Genomic DNA, 22,040 nt, shown 5'->3' with positions numbered 1-22,040 from the left:
TGACTGGCAATTTATTCGGATACAGCATTTGGTCGAAAACAAAAAAGCTCGTTCTATGAATTCTAATTACGACCAACCTGAACGAATGGAAGGCAATAAAAATTTCATCCCGGGATGTTGATATATGCTGAGCAAAGATTGGTCTTCTGGATTTTAGCGATTAAAAATTAGTTCTGTCCATATTTTGGTTCGTCATTCGTCATGTGAAAATCAAATATGACTCACATCGAATTTTTTAAATGAATAAACTTATGGCCTGCCTAGCATTATAAAAAGAAGGCTGGAATAAAGATTCAGTTTGATCTTGAGTGACTCTGCTATTGGCAGTATTGACCCAGTTCCACCCAACCAGAAAATTCCGGTTAAGAAAGTTAACTATTTTCCAAACTGTCTTTTATTTATTGTTTTTTATCGTTTCCCCGAACTATGTAGAGTTCGTTCATGTAAAGAGATAATGCATTAATGGAAGCTTAAATGTAAAATGCCTGATATTTAGGCATTTCATTATTTAACTACACTTACACAACAGCACTTTAAACACAACGAGCAGTTTGCGTTAGTTTAACAGCTGCCGTGGTAAAAAAAAAAAAAAAAGTGCCGGCTATGTAAAGACGTAGTACCTCAAGAAGCCAGCTGGAAATGGTTCTCAAAGGACTGGCAGATGGCAGCAGTGAGCGGTGCCGGTTGGTAGTGTTTCGTCTGCTAGCTCGGAAAAAACATGGCGACAATGACGTATTATGACGTCATTGGGGAAGTATTCCGAAAAACCTTTGCAGTTAGATTGCTGGCGATTTTTTCCAATAAACATTTTAATAAACACATATTGAAGCGTTTTAATGACTACCTTTTTATTACTGCTACAATTTACAAACATTTTAAAATATTAGCGAGTCATCCTGACGTGGCAGTAATTAGTGTCAGGAGCACCTGTATTTCTGCTTGTCATTCCTGGCCACTCACTCGACTGATATGGATGTCACACCCATTGCCTGTCTTGTCATAGGAGATATAGACAGGACAATTTACATAATTATCTCTTCGCATTGCCACTTTGAAAGTCGTCTAGAGTTTATTGGTATGATATTCGTTATAAATGCTCATGTGTTGCACTATGGTTAGCCACATTTTAGTTACTTTTTCAATGATGATAATTATCAATATCCCATTTTCTTTAATGTTAAATAGGGATAGCATTAAAAATAGTTATTCGTAAAGCTGTTGATCACTATGAAGATTATTATAATGTAATGTAATATATGCTGGGTGTAATGCTGCAATATTGTTTTTGTGTGGTTGGTTCCTAACTTATCCAATCGGCCTGTTATTTATCACATGGTAGGTATTTATTGCTGACCTATTGATTTAATTTATTGCAGTGCCCACCGTAATTTCCAGAGGTGTTAAGTGTTGGCGTCATACGTGGCTCACTTGTGTGTTGTGCCACCTGCAAATGTACGTCTTTTGGTTTTCTGAAATCTTGCATTTTATTCAGTGATATGTAATTTTGAGAGATGGAAGTTCTTTTACATGTGTTAGCTGCGGTACATTGGACATAAGACCTACTGTATATTGTAACAGAGGGAAAATTTAATACACATACACACATACACGCATCATACATACACACATATGAAAAGGTATCAGATACTGATTATTCGCACATAATTTTGTTACAGCCTTACAACATGGCCACGAAGGGTACTTTTAGGGATGCATGGCTGGAGATTCCTGAATTCCAACCATGGTTATCTAAGATGGAGGGATGCAACGAAGGCATACTGCCGTACCTGTAAGAGACCAGTTGGTGCTGAGATCACAACGATGTTGGAGGCACAAGAGGACGAAGTCACACGCTACCAATGCAAGTAAAAAAAATTAAGTGCCTTCTCCACCTGAGGCACCCCTAGGAACAGCACCTATTCTCAGTGGTGTGGGATACGCCACCATATTATTAGCATGTTTTCTGGCAGAACATAACTTACCTTTCACCCTTGCTGATCATCTCAATGATTTGCATAAAAAAATGTTTCCTGACTCTCCCATTGCCCAAAGTATGTCTATGTGACGAACAAAATGTACTGAGGTTGTTAAAGGGTTAGCCAACATTTCAGGTCAGCATTTGATTACGAAACTCAGAAGCAACAAGTTTTCAGTTATTGTGGATGAGATAACTGATATAACTACTAACAAATCATTTGCAATCACTGTTCGATATTACGATCCTCAGACTAATGCGATCTGCACAGATATGTTGGATTTAAAAGATGTTTACGGTAGCAACTGTCTGGATTTTCTTCGACTTTTATTATTTTTGTTCTGATTAGTGCCCTGATGTTATGGGCCGATGACAAGGCCTTGAGGAGGCGCACTCTCTAAAACTATCTGGGTGGGATTCAATAAAATTTGGTCTACAAATTACAGTTTTATTACAAAAAATAAACATTTAAACCCATTAACAATACTGAATCATGAATGAAAGAGCATCACGGGCGGCTAAGCCAATGTGCATCAAGAACCAACACTGATTAATCGTTAATAGCAAATTTCCACTGCACACGCAGTTTCTTAATCCAATTCAAGGAACCTGAAAGCTCTCTGGGCTTTGTTACTTGGTAGCCCTTAGGGTCTTTGATATCATGTGCTTGAAAGACACTAAGTCCACGACTGGACGAAAAAACACAACAAATCAAGAACTATTTACTCTAAACTACAACTAAATGACATTCTTACACTTGCAGCTTTCGTTTGCTGCGCAAATCAAGTTCCTCATCGTAAGGATGACACATCTATACGTGGATAAAGATAACTCACAGTTACTACGGAATTCGACCTGGTATGGCGATGGCTGCTAGAGAATCGAGAGAGAGACACTAAAACATCACGGTACTTACAACGTTCAGGACTAGGGCAGGAATGAGGCGTCGCTTCGCCCTACTTCAAAGGAAACTTACGCTTTCCCGCGTAAACTACAGAATCCTTGTAATTCAGGCGGGAATCATCGCTTATTTAGGCATTACGGAGATCAATGAATCTACTTTACTTGTGAATAGGAAGAATGACAGTTAAGTTATCATCTGGGATCAATGAATTGACTCGAAGTTCTGGCTGAAGGCCGTAATCTGCAAATTCTTGAATGGCTACGGAGTCCTTGGCTCCAAATCTCTACATAGACAATTTAGCTCGTACTAGGGAATAGCAAATCATATTCATTAATGAAAATTCATAGTGTCTTCATTACTATAAGATGCGCTCCTTCCCCTCCAGGCATTTAAGAATTACTTCTTAGCTCTGTCGCGTATTGGACAACCTTCTGCACAATGAACTGCCCGCGAGATCCCTCAGTCTTGCCCCAATTTAATGCAACACTTGTGAAGTTAAATGGCGGGGACTTCGAATGATCAGTTCGAAATTCCCGACAGCAGGATCCACAGGTGAAAATTTATATAATATGCTTATAGGATGCCTTGCCGGAAATAACATTCCATCTGATAATTTTATTGGATTTGCAGCAGACGGCGCTTCAAACTTGATGGGACAAAACAACTCTGTGTGCAGTAGACTAAAGGAAACTTTGCCAGGTATAACAATTTTTAAATGTATATGTCATTCCATCCACTTATGTGCATTGGAAGCAGCGAGGACACTCCCAAGGCACTGTGAGGATCTGGTAAGGGAAATTTATGCATTCTTTGCTCACAGTGCTAAACGAAAACATGAATTTAAAGAATTTCAAGAATTTTGTGACGTCAAGCCCCTTCTCCATCTGAGTCAGACACGTTGGCTGTCCCTCCACCAAGCTGTATCAAGAGTACTTGAGCAATGGAGGCCATTAAAGATAACAATTTTTAAAAGTAAATTGAATTTTTCCTAACTATACAAACCCGAGGTCCTTTACATTAGGGATTGCTTTCTGGCATAGGCTGGAAACGGCCATTGAACTTCAAACAAGGTGGTTAGGCAGTTAACTACTGTCCGGGAGGCGGGAGTACCGCCTGCCCGGATATAAACATTCCAATTTGCTTTTCGGCCCAGGTATCAGATTGAGGGGTGGCATGAGGTGGGCATAAAGTGTAAAGGACCTCGGGTTTGTATAGTTAGGAAAAATACAATTTACTTTAAAAAATTGTTATTTGTTCCGACACAATATACAAACCCTTGGTCCTTTACATTAGGAGACTTACTGATTGGAGGGAGGAATCTGATTAAGTCACTATGAACTGACTGGAGTTCACCACCTTGTCTTCCCTTCCTGGTCGTGAGAGCAAGGAAGGGAAAAAAACTGCCTTTGATAAACAATCGGGTTGTAAGAAACGCAGGATCAGTTGTCAGACTTCTGGGTCCCTTTGCATGAAAGAGGAAGACGTCAGTTCATGCAAAGTAGGCTAGGAAGAATTTGACGTTGGATGACATAAAGGCAAATACAAGCATTGGGTTTGCTTTATAGTCATGGTCTCCTTCCTCCCCTTGCAAGAGGAAGGAGTGGGGTTGCTTCTATCAACCTGAACGGAAGAAAGAACAGGAGCTCCCGTTATGTGCTTACCTGCATCGACCGCCAGATCCAGCTTGTAACGGCACGTCCGCTCCCTGCCCGTGGGAAGAGAGCCAGGATGGGGAGAAGGAAGAGAGGCCAGTCACTCCACATTCATTCCCCCAATCGCAACCGTACAACTTAGGCAAGACGCAACCTGTCCTGTTAGAGGAGCTGGGTAAGCTACACAACTTGTTGAGCAGCCACCACAAGACCCAAGGAAAAAGTGTCCAAGGACTTGTGTGCAACATCCCGGAGGTAGAAGGAGGTGAAGGTAGTCTGCTGGGACTACACTCCCGCTTTCTGCACCTGTGATACCAACATATTCTTCCGGAATGCGAGGGACGGACCAATGCTGCGGACCTCGTGAGTACGCTCTCATTATCGTCTCACGAAGCCAGAAAGAGATGGTGTTCTTGGACACTTCTTTCTTGGTCGAGCCAGTACTAACGAAGAGTCGTTGACACTCAGGCCGGAGGTGTCAAGTCCTCTTCAGATAGCGCCGCAGCACTCTAACAGGACACAGTAGCATCTCGTCTGGTTCATTACCTACAAAGTCCTATAGGGAGTGGATCGTAAAGGACTCGAACCGTGCGTCAGGGACCGAAGGATTCTGAGTCTTTGCTACGAAATCTAACACGAAATCGAGCGTAACTGATCCCCATCCCTTCGAGTGTTGAACATCAAAGGAAAGTCCGTGAAGTTTGCCAACTCTCTTCGCCAATGCCAGGGCTAGCAGGAAGACGGTCTTGAGGGGCAGATCCTTGTCTGACGACTCTCGTAAAGGCTCATACTGTGCACGAGTCGTCACATCCCAAACAGGGGGCCTGAGGTCCCTGGGTGGGCAAGACCTTTCAAAGCTTCTCATCAGTAGAGATATCTCAAAAGAGGAGGAAAGAGGAGATGTCTACTCCTTTCAGCCGTAAGACTAGGCCGAGTGCGGCGTGGTAGCCTTTCACGGCTGAAACGGAGAGAAGCTTCTCTTGGCGAAGGAAGACGAGGAAGTCCGCAACCTGCTGAACAGAGGCTCCGATTGGAGAGATACCCCTTCGACGACACCAACCACAGAAGACGGACCACTTTCCCTGGTATACCGCTGCGGAGGATCATCTGAGGTATCCTGCCATCCCTGTTGCTGTGCGACGTGAAAAGCCTCTTGCTCGCAAGAGATGGTGGATAACCTCCAGCCGTGAAGACACAGGGAATGCACTGCTAGGTGGAACTGCTCTACGTGAGGTTGACGCAGCAGGTTGGTCCAGGGGGGAATCTCTCTCGGCGCCTCGGAGAGAAGAGCTAGCAGGTCCGGATACCAAATGGCTGGGTGCCATCAGAATCATTCTGAGATTTGGGGTGATCATCGCTCGGCTGATCACTCGGCGAATCAGACAGAATGGCGGAAAGGCGTACACGTTGAGGTTGTCCCACGGATGCTGGAACATGTCCTCCGCAGTGGCCCATGGGTTCGGCACGACAGAACAGAAGACCTGGAGCTTTCTGTTAATGCCTTCTTTCCTTAAAGACATGAAACCCTTTCCTTTACAACTAAAGAGGCCGTAGTAATAAAAAAAAAAAAACACCAGCTGCACAAAACACACGAACATAAGATGGGTGGACGCCCCCACAGATCGAACAACCTTTCTGCTATCTCCTAGTGGAGGGACCATTCAGTCCCTACCACCTAGTTCCGGCGGCTGAGCTTGTCTGCCACGACATTCCTCTTGCCTGGAATGTACCTGGCTGACAGCTCTACCAAGTGGGTCATGGCCCACTCGTGCACCTGCATCGTCAACTGATGAGGCTGGTGGGACACTACCCCCCCCCCCTGCTTGTTGACGTATGCCACTACCGTGGTATTGTCGCTCATCAGTACCACGTAATGTGCCATCACTCGATCCTGGAACTCTTGGAGGGCCAGAAATGCCGCCTTGAGTTCCAGGATGTTGATGTGAAGGTGTTTGTTGTCTCGGTACCACACTCCCGAAGTCAGCAACTCCTCCAGGTGTGCGCCCCATCCCTCGGCCGATGCGTCCGAGAACAGAAGCATGTCCGGAGGGGGAGTTTGCAGGGATACTCCTATCAAGAGGTTCCTGTCATCTGTCCACCAGCAAAGGTCCTCCCTCACCTCCTCGGAAAGAGGGATGAGGAAGGACTGGGGGGTCTTGGGACTGGGACCAATACTCCTTTAGTCTCCACTGAAGAGACTGCAGGTGAAGATGCCCATGAGGTACTAGTTTGCCAGGCTGGCTGCTCCTGTCGTGACAGGGACAGTTGTGCTGCCTGCCTGAACTTGCTGATATGAGAGTCTGAGGGAAAGACTTTCGCTGCCACCGTGTCTATCAGCATGCCCAGGTACTTTATCCTCTGCTTGGGTGTGAGATCTGACTTCTCGAGATTTACCACAATCCCTAGATCCTGGCAAAACTCGAGGAGCCGATCCCTGTCCTGTAGCAACTGCGAGCGAGAGCCCGCCAGGACTAGCCAGTCGTCGAGATACCTCAGTAGACGTATCCCGTGCGAGTGGGCCCAACCTGACACAAGAGAGAAGACTCTCGTGAACACCTGGGGAGCAGTCGAGAGCCCGAAACATAGTGCCCTGAACTGGAAGACTGTCTCCCAGAGGACAAAGCGGAGGTACTTGCGAGAGGACGGATGAATGGGTATTTGAAAATACGCATCCTTCAGGTCCACCGTAAGTAAGAAGTCGTTCTCCCTGATGGAGGTTAGCACAGATTGCGCTGTTTCCATCGTGAACCGAGTCTGGCGAAAGAAACGGTTCAGGGGAGAGAGGTCTATGACCGGTCTCCATCCCCCTGAGGCTTTCTCCACGAGAAAGACACGGCTGTAAAAGCCTGGGGACTGGTCCGACACGACTTCTACAGCACCCTTGCTCAGCATGGCTTGCACTTCTTGCTGTAGTGCGGTGTCCTTCGATGATCCTGGAACATAGGTTTGGAGATTGACTGGAGAGTAGGTGAGGGGAGGTCGAGACTCGGAGGGTAGTAGATATCCCTCCCGAAGGACATCCACTATCCAGGTCTCGGCTCCGTGTCGCTGCCATGTTGCCCAATGGCTCGACAGGCACCCCCCCACCTTCGGCAGCTTTTGGGGGGAAACGCTGCCCCTAGCGTTTCTCCTTCTTTTTCTTCCCTTTGCTTTGCCCCCTTTACCGGCTTGGAAAGTGGGCTGAAAAGGGTGGGAGGGACCTCCCCTTCTCAAGGAAGAAGAAGGCTGGGTGTTTCAAAGACTGGGACTTCTTAGGGGCCGAGGAAGTGCCAGCCTGGCCCAAAGACCTGGCTGCAGTGTTTGTCTACTGCGGTGTCCACCAGCTCTCTTGGGAAGAGAGAGGAGGAACCCAGCAACGGTCCATTCCTAAGGGCAATTGCTGATTCGGGACCTACAGACCTGGAGAAGCAAGCGAGAACGGCGTCTCTTCGCTTCAGAACCAGGTTTGCCCACAAGTTCACAGTCTGGTGGGCGAAGTAGGAAATAGCCCTACCCCCAGACTGGCACAGTCTCCCAAAGGCGGAGTCCTCCCCAGGTATGATAGCGCCTGAGGAAGAAGCTACCCTCGATACTGTGAAGGACCACAGATCGAGCCAGGAGACTGCTTGGAAGGCCACCAAGGCAGTGGCTTCCAGGGTTGCAGCTTCTTGCTGGGAGAGGGAGATACTCTCACCAGAAAGTTGTTGCAACATCAGACTCGGATCCAGACGAGTCAGGTTCGGGTCACCCTGCTTGGTCAGCAACGCCCCTCCAGCTGGAGTATAGAAGTGCTTCTGGTGAGGCAGAAAGGGGGGGAAGAAGCTTGTCTGAGTGGCTCGAACTAAGAGAGCTGTCTTGCCCAGACACAAGACTGTTCACTTGGTCGAGGACCCCCTCGGCAAGCGTGGACCACGGTAGCCCCACCGAAGCCTTGGGTTCCTTCTTAGGTCCCCAAAGGATTCGAGGTGCGACGGACGATCCACAGAAGAAGCCGTGGTCCCTTCCCCGAGGTCATTGTGCTGACGAATCAGCGCAATAACCTCTGGAAAAGTCGTCTGTACCTCAGGAGTGTCCGCATCCTGGGGCAGAGGACCCTCGAGTCCTTCCAGGGTGCGTTCCTCTCAATCTACTCTCCCTGCAGGAGAGAGAACCTCGGCAGACCCCGTGATCCTTCCTGGACCACGCAGGCATAAGACCTGGTCGAGCCAAGGACCGAGCCAGGTTCGTACGCCCACAAAGTACAACTCTGGGGAGAAAACTCGCCAGACTTCTTCCTGTCCGACTCGCGCCCCCTGGAAGAAGCCGAATAGGCGAAGGGGATAGGCGAGGAGGATCAGGCGCTCCCACTGGCTTTGCTGGCAGAACCAACAGAGGCAGCAGGCCGGGAGCGGTCACCAACCCGCGGTAGTGATGGCAGCCCAGGTCGAGGAGACTGCTTTCGCCTAGGAGAAGCAATCTCCTGAGGAGAGTGGAGCGGCTCGTGCGAGCCGAGCCGCGCGCTCGCCTCCCCCGAGCCAGGCTGGCTGCGTGGATGTGGCCGGGGACTGGGAGGAGTCGAGCGTGTGGCTGGCCGGCGTGAGCTTGTGCTGTCCTCTGGATGCGCCCCAGTCTTCTTCGAGGCCGTAGCCTCTCGGGAAGACTGAGCAGGGGAACTCTTCTACACCTCTCCTGGCGTTCGGCCCCAAGGGGGCTGAAGCACTATCCTGGGAACCTGACTTGGCACTCAAAGGAGTGCCAGCAGGAAGAGACGGAGCACCTGCATGCCCTGGCTCTTTCTCTCGCCCCACGCCCTGGTCTGTACAGCGAGAAGTTTCTCCCGTATCAGACTGGGGTACCCGGGTCTCCTTGGGTGCAGCCCTTGGTCTGCATGCCCTTGGCTCCCGGTGCCACTGGCCCGGAGGCCAGGGCAGTGGTTCCCTGATCCGAGGATCGCGAAGAGCTAACGAGAGATCCCACTGCCTTCCCTGTGGAAGAAGGCAGACCCTTAGAAGCCTCGGTGCGAGGCTTCTTGGGGGGGGAGAGGCAGGCTTCTTCTTCTTTGGCTGCGAAGCCTCGGAAGGAGAAGCGGAAGAAGCAGCAGATGAAGACGACGATGATGATGAAGACGAAGATGAAGACGACGACACCTTCCTAGACCTCTTCTTCTTCTTCCTCCTCACCATCTGCTTCAGGAACATCGTCAAGTCCCCAGGCCAAGAAAGCGAGGCCACAGACTCAGGAACAGCAGGAGGGGCTGCAGCAGAAGGCACATCCCGGGCAGAGACCGCGGAGCTCAAGCCAGCATTTGCCTGGGTGGAGACAGCCGCGCGTCGGCCAGGAACAAAAGTGGGCGGGGCCGGGAATGCAAGCGCTGCCCCTCCCACGTGGATATTCAAGTCAGGCCGCGCCAGGGTCGATGGGATGGGGACTGGAACAGACGAAGGGCCAGGCTGGAAAGTCAGTCGAGGAACAGAAGTCGTGGACAAGCCAGGGTCAGCAACGGCGGCAGCGACAGTCACATATGGGTGTGATGACGTCACCATGTAGGCGGGGCCAGCACGCGTGAAAGGAGCCAGGAAGCCAGGAGGCAGCGGAACAGTGTGTTGCAACGCAGGTGACGCCGACACTTGGGTGTCTAGATGCGATGCAACTGACACCGGGAGCTGGGCAAATCTCGACATGGTGATGGTCGTAGTAGTAACTGTCGTTGCCGAGTGAGTCGTGACTGGAGCGGGGGGCAGAGGAGCCAATCCCTCCAGTGACAAGCCAGGTAGACCCAGGTGTAGCCAGGATGAACTTGGGATCGGTGCCTGGCTATCCAGCGCGAGACCTGAAGCGAGAGCTGGGTTAATACAGGAAGCCTCTACCCACTCCGGAGGAAAAAACTCCCCTCCGGAACGGGAAGAGACCTCAGAGAGGATGTCCCAATCCAACTCTCCCCCGCGCCCTTCCACAAACAATGAAACGTAAGAGGAAGGGGAGGGGGAGTCCTCACCCGAGGGAGAGGGAGCAAGCAGGGGAAGTTCGCGGGAGGGAGAAACGAGCCCGACATATTCGCCACCACTGGAGTCGTCAGGCGCCTTTCCCTTGGACGATTCCTTGGTAGGCTTACGATGGTAATGTTTCCTCCCCTTGAACTTCCCCCCATTGCTCGGAGGACCAACAACAACACTCACTACAGGGGTCGTCGCGTGAACACACACGCCCCCTGCAAGATGTACAGAGGGCGTGTGGGTCCACGTCGACTCTAGGTCTAAAAGAGTTGCACTTCTTACCCCCTACCCCAGGACACACACGCTGGGGATAGGAAGGTTTAGATGGTTTCTCCATTACAAAAACAAAGAGTAAATTTCCCACCAAAAAGTAGAAAGAAAGCTGTCAGGCAGAAAAGAACAACGTCCGTGCGCTACGACGGCCGAAAGCAAATTGGAACGTTTACATCCGGGCAGGCGGTACTCCCGCCTCCTGGACAGTAGTTAACTGCCTAGCCACCTTGTTTGAAGTTCAACGGCCGTTTCCAGCCTACACCTGAAAGTAATCCTAATGTAAAGGACCGAGGGTTTGTATATTGTGTCGGAACAAATGTGTTTTCCAAATGTCAGTGTTAAAATATGCCAATTTAAGTGTTCATCTGTTGCTGCAAAAATATAATTATCCCTCTCTGTCTGACTCTACCTTTATTGAAGCTTTTACTCTAGTGTACTAATATCTGATTTAATAAAGTGTTGACATTTCTTACATATATCTGTGTATAAAGACTTGTAGTTAATGAGATATATATTACTCTACCATAACAGCTATGCCCGAGGGACGCACAAATTCACCAGAAGTGATTGCTGAACAAGGGAGAATCATCGAATTATGGGAGAAAGGAGCATCAGTGGCGAACATCGTTCATAGAATTGGGAGTAGCACCAAAATGGTAAGGAAGTGGATCCACTGGTGGGAGGAGGAGGGCTCTGTGAAAATGAATCCTCGAAGTTGGAGGCCACATGCAGACTTGCCCAGGATAGATGCCCTGATTGTAGCAGCTGGTATAATGAATCCTGTGAGGACATCAGCATAGCATACTAGAAATCTGGTGTTCAACTGCCATCCCATGATGTTGAGATGCAAACTCCATGAAGCCAGGATTCACTGCCATATCCCAGCATACAAAGGATGGCTCACTCCTGCACACAAGGAATGTCGCCTTGGGTTTGCTCTGGAACATCTGCATAAGGAAAACTATTGGAGAGATGTCATCTTTATTGATGAGAAGGTGTTTCAGTCAGTGGCAGCCCAAGTTACACATTACTGGCGGCAGCCTAACACGCGCTATCAGGAGAATCACATCCATCACCGAGCAGTGAGTGGCAGAGTGGTAGTATCATTCTGGGGATGGATGTGGGCATATGGTCCTGGCAAGCTTGCCATGATCGATGGCCGTTTCACAGGAGAGAAATACATTGAAATCCTTGAGCAAGTGTTACTTCCATCAGTTCGAGTTATGGCAGTTCCTGCTCCTGGTATAATAAAGTTTGTCCATGACCAGAGTCCCATCCACAACAGCCATGTGGTGAGGGACTGGTTACAAGATCATCCTGAAATTGGAGTTCTGGAGTGGCCATTGAAAGGTTGTGACTTGAACCAAATCGAACACCTTTGGGCTATTATGGTTCAGGAGTGGGATGTTGGGGAGCAGTGTAACCGCCAGGTAGTAGAGCGTCCGTCGACGTCCGCAACTTTGTATGAATCTTGTAAATTCCGTACCTAATCGTCTGCATGAGGTCACTGACCAGATGGAGGTTGGGCATCCTAATGATATATTGTATGTAAATACAGTACTAATAAAATATTAACACTAACTCATTTTTTTTACCAATGTTCCTTTTACTTGATTACCATTTAATGCAAATGTTTTGGAAGATCATGCATTACCCAAAGTTTTAAAGTGAAAAGTAATTTATAATCTTTAATGAAACTGACAATGTCAAAATTAAATGAATGAAAAAAAATCTATTATGTGGTATTGCCTCAAAGTTATCTGACAGACTGTCAGCAAATATGAAGATGTTTTTAGTTTAACTTTCAGTCAAGCTAAAATAAGCCTTAAATTCTGAAAACAGAAGGCTTTGTAAATATTACTACTTTAGTTGTTATTGTGACATAAGAAAGGGAATTACCAAAAATGCGCTTCACTTCCAGAAAGGAAGGAAAACAGACTAAGTAATAAAGTAAGATAGTAAGAAAGCTGAGACAGAACAAGAGCACAACAGGTAAGACACTAAGGCTGGAATATTGAAAGGAGATCCAAAAAGGAGAAGAAATAGACCCTGATAAAATTAGTGGAACTAAAAGCTCCAGCCTAAGATTGGTCATATACTAATCCAACCTAACCCACCAATGCAAACATTGCAGCTATTGGTTCCAAGACAGGAACAAGTCGGGGAAGGGGGAGGGCCACTGCAGTTGACTTTCCAGGAGAGAGAAGTTAAATTCCTACAATAGCATATTCGCTGGTAATTGCTTTTAAAATAATATCATGTCAATCAAAATTGTCAGCAATAAATAACTCGTTTACACAATAGCATTTGCTATTACTACATCGGCACTGGAAAACTACTTTGCTACTTGAAACACGGAATCTGAATTACTCTCTATTACAATGCATCGTGAAAACAATGATGAATATACCCTTAAGAAAGAAATAGTAAAATTAATAATATATATCTGATATTTTGCTATTGACCTGGTGATAAGACGTAAGTAATAACATGAGGCTTGTTCACTACGGTGTTAATCTAGAAAAGAACTTAAAAAGTTGCCTGTCTGTGTGTCTGTCTTTTCTCTCAAATCTCTCATAAACTTTTTTGTCTTTAGCTTTGACATATTATTAATATTTTTATCTCTGCTGTCTTTTTATCTTTCTACTAAATATGAACTTGTTACATTGGTGAAAGCATCTTAATATTTCATATTGTGTTAGTATTTCAAGAAAATTACATATAGCCATAATTAGTAAGTGTCCAAAAACTGGCATTGGGTGTTATCACTCATACTGCCCACCTTCACCATGGATGTTGGCCCAATCACGCAATATAACTAAATACAACAGATCTATGAATGTTTACATATAGAGATGCACCAGCAGCAGTTTCTGGTTGCTACCTCAATAATGTTAAGTGAACTGAAAATTTTGCTAATTTGCTGCTATAAATGTTAGTTTTTTATAAGAGGGGGCTTGCAGATTATAACACCACCATAAACACTGTTGCTGACATGTCTTGCATCGATCTTGTGGGCAGTCATGTCTGTTGATATGATATGATAATCTATAGGGAATACTAATTCATGAATACTGACTTCCTAGGCACTTTTATTCTCATACTGATTTTGCATATTTCCTTAACTGTACATTTCACACTCAAACCTAGTACCATCGACAACAAAAACTTTAGATCATTTTCTTAAAGATACTAGAATATGGAGACTACTCTATACTCAAGAAAAATACCTGCTTCCCACTCCTACTTCCTGTTCCCATATGCTTTTAATGTGCCACATCTGTTGGGTCTTCAATTAGTTACTTGTTCAACTGTTTTGGTGTTTCATAGTTAGTGGATTCATGTTCACTCTCGGATGGCTAAGGGAATGGACTTTTGTGCATGATAGTACCTAACTGCTTCCTATATGCATATTGACTATCAGCTAGCAGTCCTTTTGATTCTACTGTACCTACTTACGTAGTGGGTTAAAAATAAGTTTTCCAACAACTTTGGGGAGGACAAGGAGAATAGAAATTGGCCTGTAGTTACCACTAACTAAGCATGTGCTCATCCACAAGGATACAACATCGACATAAAATTATATAGAAGCTACCTATCTTGGGAGATGACACACTAGAAACTTTCTTAAAAAACAAAGGGAAGGAACCATCAGGATCTTCTCCACCCCAGCTATCAAGATTATCCAGAATTTTCTTGACATCCCTAGAGTGAAATGCAAACTTTGTATGAATAGGTTCAGGATGACAAGTATCAAGGAGAGGGACATCCTCAAAAGCTCGATGAAGCAGTTCAGCCTTCTTCCATCATCTCTTAGTAGTGGTGGAATGGAAAACGACCTTAACCCAATTTTCATTTGAACGACTTTGTCTCCATGCATTGAATTTCATCAGTTTGTCATGGTAGGCTCGTCTACAGTATCATCAAACCATGGCTGGTCATTTGTCCTAAATTTGATGACCTATCTAGGAACATATCTTATTAAAATAGCCATCAGTATTTCACTTAACTTCTTCTTGGGATCAGGATCTAATAGCATCTGGCCTGACAAGCTACAATAATGCGATTCCAACTAGCTCAGGATTTTAGCCAGACTGTTTTTCCAACGGTGGCATTAGGAACATACTGGTTGACAGATATGTCTATCTCAATGGCACAATGATCAGAAGTGCCTCTATATTCACAGACCTCGGACTTGACAATAGCTGGAACATTTGTGAATATGAGGTCTAATCTATTACCAGAAATATGCCTGGGTTCCTCAATTAACTGGACAAAATCAAAGGATACACCGAACTCAAGAGCAGATCGATTATGTTGATCTGTGGAATTTGAATTTACCCACTCCCTGTGCTTTGCATTACAGTCTCCACAAATAACTAAAGAAGCTTTTGAATCCTGTGACTAAGCCATATCAATCCTCTCCAAGAGACAGACATATATAGAATCGTCAATATTTGGATTGCAGTAAACAGCAAATGCTTAAACATTGTAGAATTTACTGAAAATTTTAAAACAAAGAACTTCATGGCAACTACACTCCATATCTTCCTGAGGATAAATACAGTAAAGTTCGTTTATAATGTATAGACTTGTAACGCATTCAGGCTTACAACAAATGAAACTGAAATCCCCAGTCCCAATTCAAATAAATGAACTTAGAATTGTATATATGGAACGAATTCTTTACGAAAGCAGGTATAAAACAAACTATTTTGTACATCACTGTGACTGTTTTAGTGGTAAAAAAAAATACCTGCTGTAACGAAGTGAAAATTTTATTGTTAAACAAACATCAAACACCTTTTATTCCAATGAACTGTTATTACTTTGTTCTTAATTTTGTCTTTGTCAGCTATGAAAAATTTTTGCAGCAAGAAGGCCACGTTTTTTGCAGTACAATAGTGCTTAATTCTTAAACTGTTTGTGCATGAAATGATAGTGAAAACTATTTTTTTAACCGCTTAGTGCTTGTTTGCTAATTTTATTTGCTTATGAATTTTTGTTGTTTTTTATGTAATGCATAATTGAAATATTTTAAATTAATATGCTGTGTTACTTTCTTATTATTCCAAGTGAAATCCGTGTCAACAGATTGTTTCTTCATACAAATGAAAAATCATTACGTTTAATACGCAACCACTAGAAGTGTAATAAAATTCACATGTACACATACAACACTTACCCAAGACAGTGTACATTATGTCTCAACTTATTCTCATTTAAAGGTTTTAAATAAAGAAAAAAACTACTGTACAAACATAACTTTAATTTTGTTATAAACATTAAAATACACTTCCAATTCGTAAACTAACAATGACTTTTATTGAAATGTATTAGAAATCTTGATACACTTAGGAGGATCGATACTTTATCATGTGGTTTTCATTCTTTATCAAAACAAGGGAGGTAATCCAATTTCAAGTGTCTCCTTTTATAATGAATGCTGCCTATAACGAACTGCAGACGACAGTCCCCTAGAATTCACTATAAACGAACTTTACTGTAGGTCATCCGGACTTAGTGTGTACAGTGCAGCCATACCTTGCGCATGTGGGATGTTATGAAAAAAATAAAGTCAGGGCCATCAAACCCCGGGATTAAAAACTCAGCCTTTGGCTTGTTACTACTTAAAGTCTCAAATAAAAACAACAAATTGTAGTTACGGACACAACTCTGGAGATCAAGAAAATTTGAAATTAAGCCCCGAATATTTCAATACAGTCATATGCAATATTTCTTACTGTAATGAGTAACAGACCCAGGGTTCAGCTCAATATCTCCCGAAAGAATTAAAATTAATAGCATATAATCAGTATCAAAACTAAAAAATAAAATCATAACAGTAACATTGTAAAAATCAACAACAATAAACAACAATGCTGTCAACAACAACAGGATTTACATTATTTACAAAAATTCTGCTGAAAGTATAAATACCGTATATTTCCCTGTATAAGACGTCCTTTATATAAGATGAGGTAAAAATCAGGTTTTGATGTAGGAAAACCCTATTTTTGGTAGTCGCTGTTGAGTTCTCAAGGAGTTACCCCTCCATGGTCTACCAGAGCTCCATGGTGACCAAACTAATATCAAAGAATTCTCTTTTAGCTGGTCTCATGGCCGGGTATTGTGTTGTAGTGATAAATATTATAACATGTGATGGAGTATGTACTGGACTCAAAGATAAGAGGATGCTTTCCCTTATCTTCAGTAAAGCTGTACCCAGGTTGTTTCCATTGTCAAAACCTGCTAGAAGAAGAAGCGATTAATGTGCAAGTGCAGTCCATCATATTGTCGACAAACAAACCCACACAGAGACCAAGAAGCATTACTTTCAGTTGATCAATGCAGGATGATCCCTTGCCCAAATACCACGCCTTTTTTTTTGTCAGGGAAGTGGGAGGGTTTTGAGGACTCAACAGCAACTATCAAAAATAGGTTTTTCCTACGTCAAAACCTGTTTTTTGATAGTGTACAGTAAACCTCCCGGATTCGCGGGCTCACGATTCGCAATCTGTGATTCACAGGATTTTCTGTGGAACCTATCTGAAAATTATTCGCGATTCGCACTCTGTGATTCACAAGATTTTCTGTGGAACCTATCTGAAAATTATTCAAGGGAAAACTCGCTCATTCGCGGGTTTTTTCGCCTAGAAATATTCAATAATTAGTGTATTTTGATGTTATTTTCATGACTAAATACATGTTTATGATACAATAATGATTTATTAATTTTCAAATATTAAGATTAATCCGATTAAACAATAATAACGTTAATATAATAGGCTAATAATAATAATAATTATAATAAAAATAATAAAATATTATAATAATGATAATCATAATTATAATATTTATAATCATAATAATACTGTAAGATTAAATAATATGTAATAAGATGAAATATGTAATGTTTCTCTCTCTCTTTCTCCCCTCCTATTTCAGTTCTCTCTCTCTCTTTCTCTTAATGAGATGAGAGAACACAGTAATACCCTGAACGTGTACGATTCGAGTTGCGTGAATTCTCAGACACACGAACTTTTCATTGGAACCTAACTACTACCACACGAGTTTTTCACAGACACGTGAACATTTGCAAATGCTGAGAAACCCTGCAAAAGTGTTTATGTCTGATTTTTTATGTAATTTATAAGTTTTCAAGCTTTAATGTGTAAATTAAATAACATTAAATAATAAAAGTAATAATTTCTCTCTCTCTCTCTCTCTCTCTCTCTCTCTCTCTCTCTCTCTCTCTCTCTCTCTCTCTCTCTCTCTCTTCTTCTGGGAAGAAAGAATTTTTATGGTACATGTATGTTTATTTGTTTTGTATGATAAATAAATTTTTTATCTAATAATAAGTACTAATTTTCAAATATTAATAAGATTAATAAGATTAAATAATAATAATAATAATAATAATAATAATAATAATAATAATAATATAACTGTAATTACAAAATTCATAAGTGATACATATTTTAAACAAACAAATATTTTCCCCTCATCTTCTGTGAGAAGCTCGAAAGCAAAAGCTGTCTGACATGTCACTTTAACATGACAAGAAGGGGTAGTGTTGCTGATTAATGGTCAAAGGCTTCTTGTAATTCTCTCTCTCTCTCTCTCTCTCTCTCTCTCTCTCTCTCTCTCTCTCTCTCTCTCTCTCTGTACATAATAAATCATAAAAAATTTCACTCTCTTAAGTAAGGACAACTGTTATCTCTCTCTCTCTCTCTCTCGTTTGTAGTTAGCGCAACCTACGTATTACTGTTTCTCTGTATGTCTTTAACTGTACAGTAGATAATTTTAAATAGACCTAATTTTACCTGTACTGTTTACAAACTGTAAATGCGCCGTTCTAAAACATAGAGACATTAAGCATTTCAGAACAAAGAGAAAGAGACAGAATAAAGTTTTTAAAAACAAGGTTGAGAAGACTTCTAAAAAATAGATTGGTGGAATGGGGGTAGAGAAAAATAGTTTACTAATCTTCACACTCTCATATATTCTTATGTTAACCATTTATTCTTATGTTAACCATTTATTTCTTTTTTTAAGGGTAATGTATCAAGCTAATAATAGGATATTTCCTAAAATGTTCTTTCTTAAGTTAGTACAGGCAATCCCGGTATCGGCGGTCCAGTCTCTCGGTGCTTGTCTAGGGATGAAAATCAGTCATTTTCAGCGCTGATATGCGCCGATTTCTGCTTATCGGCGCTGATAAATACCTAACAGAGGCGCCGATAACCGAAAATCGTCAATTTTCAGTTATTGCCGATTTTCACTTATCATCACGCCATCGGAACGGAATCCCCACTGATAATCGGGGACTGCCTGTATAAGTTACTGTCTAATCCAGGTTATTCTAGATCACTCTTACATGTATAGGCTACTGTAGATAAAAACATAAACTTAATAATATGTAACCTTATATTAGGCTACCATTTTTGTCTAACCCAGGTTGTTGTTTATATGCAATCCTAGGCTATTTGGTCTACTATCCTGAACAGTAACACACTAATGTGTAGCCTTACAGCTAGGCTATCACTTGCTCTAATCTAGGCTACTACCTAATCCAAATGATTTAATTACACTTATGGGTACGGGTTACATAAAACACAATTACCTTCCTATGTAGCCTTAAAGCTAGGCTACATCTCATCCAGCACAAATTACTATTTCATTTAGTCCTAGGTTAATTGGTCTAGGCTAATGATTTAGTCCAATAATGGGATGTTTCATAGAAGGTTATCACTTGACCTAATGTAAGATACTGCATAGTCACAGATTATTTAGATCATGCTTAGGCGTACAGGCTTATATATAAGCAAAAATTTTGACTAATATGTCGCCTTATAGCTAGGCTACCGATTTTATTTTGCCCAGATATTATTAACTAACCCTAGGGTCCTTGGTCTAAGCTAGGTTACTGCTTAGGCCCATGATAGGGTATGTCTATAAAGGGGTTTTACTTTCCTTAATTTAGGTTACTACCTAATCCAGGTTATTTAGTTCACACTTAAGGATATGTAATCCTAGGTTATAGGCTACAGACAACACCCATTAGTAATCTAGTCTAAATTATTCTCACTTAATCTGATGTAGATTAGTGACTAGATTACTGTAGACATCGTTTAATCTGAAAGGATTTTCTATCTATATTAATGATAAATTGTGGCACATTTCTTTTAGTTAAAACATTGTTAGAATGGCAAATTCTTTCAAACAACTTGCGCTTTACAAAACTAGCAACCAATGACCATGAGTAGGGTAAACGCTCGGAGTGTGAGACACTGCGACATTCGTCCATTGTTTGGACACTTCCAGAAAATGCATTTGAACGTGCCGTCGCGCCCCCATCAGCATCAGTGAACTAACTTGTGCCCCGTCTACACAACACGCCGAGACCTCTATGTTCCTATCAAAGTAACCGTTGTCCCCTAAATTACGAAAGAATGGCATATTTCCGATTAAACAGAGGTTCGTTAAGATTTAGCCCTGTGCGGTGCTAACTTACTGGCCACGACACTCTTGAAACTTTTACTTAAAACACTTTAAAAGTGGACGAGTGACGCCATCTGGATATTTCCCGTCACTTTTGTAAACAAACTGCCCATTTCCTGTGTTAAATCTGCAAAATATTTGTACCCATAGACGCTAACACCGTTTCCTTGACAGAAGTGGTAAATGCTGGCGTTTCGGGGATTGGACAGGAACTCTAGTGAATTTTTGGGACGCCAGAGCGCTAGGTAACATTTAAATAACTAGGTAGCTAAACACCAGAATAAGGTTGTAAACTGAGTAAATGTACATGTTCATTATAATTCATTTGAAAATATTTTTTGTTGGAGCAAACCAGATTTCTGAGACAAATTTCAATGCTTTGGCTGTGAAGATTACAATGTAGCTATTTTTCGCATTTTCCTGTTTCTTTTATTTATTAATATATATTACATACAGTGTAATATTTATATCACATTCACAGTGTAAGTTTTGTCCAATATAATGGTGTTTTAAGTAATAATTTTGGATTTAAAACCTTTATTTCAGTCCCGTATTTTGACGTCATGGCATCTTGGCTCTCGTACCAGTTCTAGATAAATTGTCATACTAAACTCTCTTGCATTTTTGCCAAAGTGGTAACACTCATATGTACACATTACATGTCTCAGAAGTATACACAGTAATATGTACTTAAGTAAATGAAAAGTCCTAACAACAAAATACTACATTTCTTTCGTACACAGTTCACTAATGAGTTGTCCGCTCAATCGTATGTTTGTGGCAGCCAGATGTACAATAAGGTTGGAAAATTGTTCCCGCCACAGTTTTGCTACTTTGATGGAGTAAAGTACTGTAAACAAACATTCTCATGTATTTTAAGTGGTATCGTGGGTGAATTACAAACAAAATGTGCATAATTACAATCAAATAAGCACTGTGGAGCCTCAGTTGTTATGTCAGTAAGGATTAAAGGTAAAAATGCATTTCAGTTCAACCACATGGCAGACGGAAATTCCATGTCTCATATTTTCACTAGTATAGGCAACAAAATGTGGTTTTATCGTGCTGATTACAACTAAAATCTTGAGTAATATCTACAAACATTACATATATAAGCAATTAGCGTCAGTACATTGTTAAATGAGCACTGGGAAGGAAGTGTTAAATCGCCACTCAATTTTGTCTCAGCATTTGGGAAGACGCCATATTGGATTCCAAATTGCCTTCAACACCTATTTTACGAAGACATCGCATGCCTATTTTAGTCCATATGGCAGTTTCCTATAGCTCATTTTGTTAATGAAGCTTCAATCTTTTGAAAGGTTTTCTTAAAGGTTTAACATTTTTATTTCTCCAATTAAATATCAAGTGAAAAGTGAAAATTATGCCACCCGTGTGTCTCAACCCCGATCATTTACCCTAACCACCAACCATGTGTTTGCAAAAAAGGCTGGGTTCTGGCTTTCACACACAAATTAATTACCAGTTCCAAAAATTTAAAACTAAAACTTTAACTGGAACTTAAATTTAAGCACTTAACTTGTTGTTTTAGAGGTTTCCATGTTTCTCGTTAATGAAATCGGAGAAAAAAGCCGAATTTTTCGGAGCGCTTGTAAGAGCCTGACGCCGTCTCTTCCAAACACACGTGTGTGTTCGTGCGTTCGTCAATCGTCATCCATCGGAGTGGACAAGACCATGGTCTAAGAAAGAAGGTCTGTTCAACTCCAAAATTCGACCAACTTCGCGCATGACGTCACAGCGCGAACGGATGGACACCTGCT

At 42.7% G+C, this 22,040-nt stretch overlaps 1 protein-coding gene and 1 pseudogene across 3 annotated transcripts in view; one reads left to right on the top strand and one right to left on the bottom strand.

The window, feature by feature from the left end:
* LOC136847480 (transmembrane protein 8B-like) overlaps nucleotides 1-22,040 on the bottom strand; it is a 910,690-nt gene that overhangs the window by 64,477 nt on the left and 824,173 nt on the right. The window lies entirely within an intron of this gene.
* LOC136847492 (E3 SUMO-protein ligase KIAA1586-like) lies at nucleotides 1,686-3,871 on the top strand (annotated as a pseudogene).

Source organism: Macrobrachium rosenbergii, chromosome 16 (assembly GCF_040412425.1).
Source record: "Macrobrachium rosenbergii isolate ZJJX-2024 chromosome 16, ASM4041242v1, whole genome shotgun sequence".
In the NCBI taxonomy this organism is placed as follows: domain Eukaryota; kingdom Metazoa; phylum Arthropoda; class Malacostraca; order Decapoda; family Palaemonidae; genus Macrobrachium; species Macrobrachium rosenbergii.
Note: the sequence above shows the minus strand (reverse complement) of the source record. Positions and strands in the feature narration are given on the sequence as shown.